The sequence below is a fragment of the Notothenia coriiceps genome, unplaced genomic scaffold (genome assembly GCF_000735185.1).
Source record: "Notothenia coriiceps isolate Sejong01 unplaced genomic scaffold, NC01 NC01_scaffold00016127, whole genome shotgun sequence".
Taxonomy (NCBI): Eukaryota; Metazoa; Chordata; class Actinopteri; order Perciformes; family Nototheniidae; genus Notothenia; species Notothenia coriiceps.
Window position 1 is genome coordinate 7,070 of NW_011348828.1, and position 7,559 is coordinate 14,628.

General features: G+C 40.5%; 1 long non-coding RNA gene across 1 annotated transcript; it reads left to right on the top strand.

Annotated features, from left to right (window-relative positions):
• The first annotated feature begins 202 nt into the window (after positions 1-202).
• Positions 203-3,240, top strand: LOC104949403 (uncharacterized). Its single transcript, XR_798802.1, has 3 exons — positions 203-257; positions 3,022-3,075; positions 3,183-3,240. It is a non-coding gene; the product is annotated as an uncharacterized lncRNA (long non-coding RNA).
• Positions 3,241-7,559: the final 4,319 nt, after the last annotated feature.

Genomic DNA, 7,559 nt, shown 5'->3' on the forward strand with positions numbered 1-7,559 from the left:
CACACAGCTGATGTATAGGGAAATAGGTTAAGTAGCATGAAAGCTGAGGTTCTCCGGACAGACTTTACCCCCCGCCCCCCCTTCCTCTTTCTAGTCTCATTCACAGTAGCCACAGTCTGCATCGGCTCTATCCCAATATGATGATTGATTGAGATCTCGATCACTGTTTTGATTATGTTATTCTCTGTTTGGCTGTTTCACAGGGCGCCGCCGGTCCCCATGGGAACCCTGGCCGACCTGGTCCACCTGGGCTCAAGGTACCGTACACACACACTTAGTCTAACTAATGATTACAAATCTGGCTTTTTGTTCAAAATGCCCTGCAGCCGTGTTGATTTTTCCATTACATGATTATGTACCTCCCTCTAATACTTATTTAATAAGAAGTTTATGATCTTCTCTTGCCTCTAAGGGGAGATGTTCTATATTAGCTGGAGTCCATAAAAGGCACCAAGGGTAATAGAGCTTTGTGGCTAAAGGATCAGGGTCATTTAAGTTCAGTGCAGCCACACCTGGACATTTGTAGACATGAGAAACATCCCAGCACTACATGTGGTGCTGCCAGGGGGAAAATCAGGTTTACATTTCCGTGTGTTTGTTTGTGAGAGAAACTCCCTCTGGAGGGAACACAGGGATTTGAGCCTTTTCAGACAATTTACATGCACACAAACCTATCGAACACACTTCAGGAAAGGAAAAACCCCAAAACTAATAGGGCCTTTCTAAAACATGACCGTAAGAAAAGAAGAAAATATAAAAATATATATATCCACATGCAAAGCATATCTAATTAAGACAAACATATTTATACAAAGATATATAAAAGACAAAGACGTGGTTACCACTGCACAGACCACAGACTGGTTTGTGTAATGTAAGAGTGTTTTTTTGTATTTAAGCTTGTTTAGCTTAAAAACAATTATCACTATTGAGCTTTAAATCTACAGTAGTGGTAGCTTTACTTAACACAAAGACTGTAAACAGTGCAAAAACCTAGCTTGGCCCTGTCCAAAAGTCCAAAATTCCCTTACCAACCCTTCTGCATCTCACTAGGTGATCTTCACTGTTAAATACTTAAAGGAAAAAACACTGACCTCCTAGAATCTCTTGGACATCTTTACACTCTGCCAACAAAGCAATTTGTTAGCTTTATAGGTGCTTAGTAAGTGGACGTTATATTGGATTTTGTTGGCATTTCCAAATATGTTGAACTATTCCTTATATGATGAAAATGTTCCTGGTAAATAATAATGATAACAAAAGTGGGTAAATAATTAAAGTTATGTTACTTATGGCGCATTTCCACCGCAGGCCTCGCTCGGCCTCGCTCGGTTTGGTTAGGCCTTATTAGGCCCGGCTCACTTTAATGCTGCGCTTCCATTACAGTTTAGGAGCTGGGGCAGTAACTATAGTAACGCAGTGTAGGCGGAGCCGTGACATCATCTTCAATGAGCACCTGTGAGCACCCCAGAAAAAACCACATCATCAGTCGTTAGCTGTTTGCATTCAAGCTCCTCATATCTGTTCAGAAACTAGACAAAAGTTAAACAAGTACAAACCACTGAGTGCCTGTGTTATGGCGAATACAGTCGCTGGTTTATTTATGTCTGTATAGGCCGTTGTGAGTGTGGACGGTCGGAGCATATAGCCTATATTGCGTTAGCTTAGCCGATCTCCATTTAGACAACAAATCAAATCAAGTTTTATTTATATAGCACATTTTTAAGCGATTTTTGGGCGAGCCAAAGTGCTGTACATATAATAAAAATACCCTACAGTAAAGACACTGTACAGCAAATACAACGGCACCGTTTGTGCAGAATATCAGTATGAGAAAACGACACCCTCTGTCCTTAGACCCTCACATCGTACAATGAAAAACCTCCGGAGAAAAACCCACAGTTTAAAGGGGAAAATGGGAGAAAACCTCAGGGAGAGCAACAGAGGAGGGATCCCTCTCCCAGGACGGACAGACGTGCAATAGATGCCGTGTGTAAATTGAAGAGATAATACATTTTACAGCGTAGGTAGACCAAATGTTTGGAAATGCATGTGTCTATAATAAGAAGATCACACATTTTAAAAGGTTTTTCTCCTGCCGTCTGTCTGCAGACTTGTCAAAGCATTAATTCATGGTTTTTACTAACCGGTATCAGTATGTTGTTACGGCATCATTTTGAAACGTGTATTACAATTAAATCACGGTCAAATATGTTCGTCTTGTTGTAGTTGTAGCCCCCTTGACAGCGATTCTCTCTCTAGTTTAGCAAACTCAGCCCGACTCAGCCCTATTTGTTGGCCTCGATAGAACCACGATTTAGTCGGGCCAGAAAAAAGGTGAAAAAGTAGCCCCGGGCCAAAACTAGGCCAAGTGGAAGCGCAACCAAAAACGAGCCCTGCACGGTTCGGCACGCTTAAAGCGAGCTCCGCGCTGCAGTGGAAACGTGCCATTATACTCACACAGAATGCCAGATTCAGGGGCATACACTAAGTACTTGATTAATACTGGGCGGGAAAAAATTGAAACTGTGCCTGTGAGCAAATTCTCAGCAGACTGGTGCCGAGCAGACTTTTTCTACCTGGCAGGTGTGTTGAGAAAATAACTCTGAAGCTTTGATTTCTCGGGGTGCACTGCAATCTTTCCTCTTTCATCGTTAATAAATTAAATAAAGTTGTAAATAGCAGGGGTCCATGCACTCAGCACTCATTTCCGATCCATAGCTTTGATATGCTGAAGCCACGTTATTGTTACCTGCTGACAATGAAGCTTGCTGTGCGTGACCTGAGGGGCACTAAACCCATGTAATGCTGTTCATCTAAAGCATCTGTAATGGGAGTCTATCAGCTACATGGCAACTCAATCCTGTTGTTTTGCATCAATTGTAGCCTATAACCTATGTATGGAAAATGTAAAGGCAATGGATTTACACCATCGCCCTTTTTTTTGTCTAAAATAAAAGGTGTTATTCAGAGAAATTCACCCACACAATGTCCTCCTTTGTATTTTTCTTTCTTAATCAGGGTAGGAAAGGAGACCCTGGCATGTCACCTGGGCCAGCACCTAAAGGAGAGAAGGTAGTTCACCTTTTCTTACACGCTACATTAATTTCTAACAACGTCCTGCTTGGCATGCTCCTTAATGCTGCATAAGTGCATTTTGATGATTGTGCTTTCTGTTTTAGGGAGACTCAGGGATTACTGGCCCGTTTGGACTGACTGGCCAAGAAGGTCGGAAGGTAAGAACGAGCAATACTCCTAAATCCCTTGCACTGAATTCCTTTCAATAAAATGTAATTCATTTATGTTATATGCTTGCCATAAGAGCTAAACCACCAACAACTGATGCTGTGTGTCAGCAAAGCGCTTACTGTAGATGTGCAAATTGAAAATAGTACGGCCCTTGAAGAGGTTTGGGAAGCCCAGGAAAGTTACAGTCAGCATTCCATCAACTTTTGTGTCTGTTGTGATGTGTGTATACTGTATAAACTCACTGATCTTTGTAAAGTAAACTCACTGGTCTTTGTAAAGTAAACTCACTGGTCTTTGTAAAGTAAACTCACTGGTCTTTGTAAAGTTCCCTAGTTGTACCCTCTTCCTTAATCCTCTCCATTTCCCTTTCCTCGTTTTTGCTGTGCTCACCATTTCTTCCATCTGTGTTGGCTGGATGCAGCACAGAGGGGTTTTTAATGTTGGCAGTAAGGATGTCACGAGGGATGAAGGAGGAGTTGTTTTGTCATTAGGGAAATTAGGATCATGCACTCGTATACAACATCACCACTGTCTGATTCAAGAGTGTAGGGAGAAAATAGTGGGACAGAGCTTCTGGTAGACAAACATACAAAGAGTGAGTCCAACGGGAGTCCATCTTTATATTATTGTGTAATATGTATTGTCTGTATTCTAATTATATTCCATAAACACATCTATTGCGCTTCTTACAGAGATGGATACTGCATCAGTTTCTCTTCCTTCTCCAATTTGTTCTTTACTAGCTAGTGAACAATTTAGCAGAGAGGATGAAACAGTTAGGTAATGGTCAAAATGGTTAGCTTAAAGTTATGATAACAGTTCAAGTTGTTAGCTAAAAGTAAAAGTAGTTGAAATGGCTGGTGTTAAATCTATCGGGGAAAAGTGTTAGGTTAAAGTCTGTTGGAAAAAAAATAGCCTAAAGTAATGTTAGTCAGTTAGCCAAATGTAGTAAACAGAAAAGAAGTTAGCCAAAGGAAACATTTGAAATAATTATCTAAAGCGATAGATAAACAGTCAAAATAGTAACTTTATAGTTATAAACCTAATAGAAAGGCAGTTAAAATGGTTAGCTAGAAGTAAAGGTAGTTAAAATAGTTAGCATTAAATGTATCAGATAAAGCATCAACTGTTAGCTTAAAGTAGTAAGCTTGTTGACTAAACCAACCAAACAAATTTCTTATAAAAACAATACTGCTTTTTATAATAGGGTAGTGTTAAATACAGTTGGGGAGCTTAGGGTGTCTTGTGTGGTGTTCAGGTCTGTAGAAAAATAATCTTTTCCACTATTCATATACAATCAGATGTAAACACGCGTCTCAAGGTGGCTGAAGATCTCATACACTGCTTTCCGTCAAAAAGAATTGAGCCCAATGATGCTCACATTTCAAACAAAGCAGAAGAAGTTGTTGAGTAATTGAATTTAGCAGGTCGACTATTTGCATTTCAGCAGAGGTGTAAAGTGCCTCTGTATGTGTCCAATTACATTTCAGAGTCACAGAGCTCTGCAGTGTCAGACTGTAGTTGGATGGCTGCCTCGGCTATAACATATGGCTTTTGTTAGCATTTGGCTTTTGTCTGTGTGTCTCTGTGTCCAGTTGTATGTCCCTGTCTTTCGCTTTAGTTTTTACACACTCGGGCAGAATGGAAAATGTAAAGCTTGTGGAAAACATTTCTTTCAAGCTCAATGAGTCTTGGTGGTGAATTGACAGAAAGTTTGACAGTTACAGAGCCGCAGGTGAGAGCGTAAAACAACTTAATGACGTCTTATAGGCCTACTGTTGTTTAGCATACAGTCGGCAAGTGTAAGTGGCCTGTTTATAAACTGAAAGTGTGTACTTCCTAAGGGTTTAAAACATATATGAGCAGTGCAGATTCTAAGCAAATTGTCTCCATGAAGCCCAAGGATGTATAGAGTGTTGCAAGGAAGAAGAATTTTTGGAAGCCAACCCGAAAGTTGGCATTGCCCAATCAAATGGAATTTCCCTTTTTTCAATAATTGCATAAAATAAGCCCTGTGGCTAACAAAGGTGTATGATTCTTAAACATTTTGTTCATTCAGACAATGTCATTTTTAAGTGTTAATGCAATCAGCAGAAATAAAAAGATAACCTAAAAAAGCAAATAACTTCAATGTCACCACCATTTAACTAAAGAGGACGAATGTTTGATTTGATGTTTTATAGTAGTCTCATTTAGCTGCTTGTTAGCAAATGCCTTGTTTAAGCCATGCGAAAGCTCCAAAATGTCTAAGTGTGGTATTTACTGGCACATGTTTGGTCCTAAAACAAAACATGATGATCTCTTAAGCTTGTGCTAACTACCGACATTAATTGAAGCAAAAAAGTTTGATTTCAACACCAGCGACCAAAAGTGGAAAAACGCTGACTAATTTCTGGGCTTTAAGACTTATTCCTGCAACACTCTATTAAATCAGCCCCTAAGGAGTATATCAGATATCCGAGTATCACTTCAGGAAGTTGTTGCCATGGCTTCTCCATCAACACACACTGACATCATCACAGCATGCCTCAGGTATCGGTCAGTGAACCACAGACATGATGACTGTGATGGAAACTTGTAAAAATTAGCCACAAGAAGTCAACTTCCTTTTCCTTACACAAACACAGAGCGTCTAATTTACCCATTTGTGCTAAACAATGCACAATAGATACAGCTGTGTTTCACGCTGTTGATGTTAATGCATCTTGAGCCCACATGCCTAGCACCATGACAGAGATGTGAGTCAATGTTCAGACAGGCGGTTGTGAAACAGGCTTTGTTTTGTTCTGTTCGTTTTGTTGGTCAGCTCAGGTGGAATGTCTCAGGCGCCCTGTCCTGAATGGATGCAAGGTCACTACAATATAAAAACATCATTGATGAATTTCATTGCAATTATAGAGGGCCACCCTCCCATCAAGCTTTTTCTTCCTCTTCATTCCTCATTTGTTTGGATCGTTACTCCGAAGTTGTGGTTTAGGAAAACAGGCAGCTTTCCCTTTGTTCTACTCCGTATTTTTCCCTTCCACCTTCTCTGTCTCTGTCACACACAAACACACCCAACACACACACACTAGCTCTTTATCAGCCTTAGCTTGACACTTCAACCGGGAATTCTGGAATTTGGCTTCTGGTTTTCCATGGAAAACTTTAATGGAGAAAACAGTGGTGCTTTGAACGTGCGATAGCAGAGCGTGATTTTACACAGGCAGACAAGCCAAGCATGTTCCGCTCTGAACAGCATTTCTTCTAGACTCTCAATGACTTTTCAGTATGGTGGGCAGGGTCAGGGAGAGGGGACACACACTGGGCCAAACCTCAAGTACAAGGCCGCATTAGAAAAGCCACAAGTCTTAACCTTACTCCCTCTGTGTCTATTCCCTCTGCGAGTAGATCTGCATCCTCTCACTGGTTTGGCTGCCTTTTCTACATCTGTCTTTCACACTACTACTGCTTTTTCTTCCCTAAAGCCAAGACATAGTGTACAGTAGCAATGTTACCAGTGCTGGATTGTAACTGATTACATTCACACAAGTAGGTATTACTTTGAGGTGCTTTTATTTCATTTTCATGCAACTTCATACTCCTCCTCCACATCTTAGAGGCTAATATTTGACATATTAGCCTTATTATAGATTACAATGTACATCTCTTTCATGTCCAGTTAATATCATGCATTAATGATAAACTAAAGAATGAAGTTTTCCTTATTGTTTTGAGAAAGTTCTGCTACATCTCAAGCTAAATCCTGTCTTTAAAACGCCTTATCTGCTGCAAAAGGCCAAGCTGAAAACATGGCTGTTTTTCTGTCAATGCGTTGTTCTCACAGGACATGAAGATCTGATGCATTGCTGTAGATTTATCTACAGTATAACAGAGTTTAAATGACAAAACCTGGAGGTATTGCAAGATATTGGAATTGCAGTTTTTCATGTCTCTTCTACATCAACATGTGTCCCCTCTTCTTCATGTCTCTTCTACATCAACATGTGTCCCCTCTTCTCCATGTCTCTTCTACATCAACATGTGTCCCCTCTTCTTCATGTCTCTTCTACATCAACAACATGTGTCGCCTCTTCTTCATGTCTCTTCTACATCAACATGTGTCCCCTCTTCTTCATGTCTCTTCTACATCAACATGTGTCCCCTCTTCTTCATGTCTCTTCTACATCAACATGTGTCCCCTCTTCTTCATGTCTCTTCTACATCAACATGTGTCCCCTCTTCTTCATGTCTCTTCTACATCAACATGTGTCCCCTCTTCTTCATGTCTCTTCTACATCAACATGTGTCCCCTCTTCTTCATGTCTCTT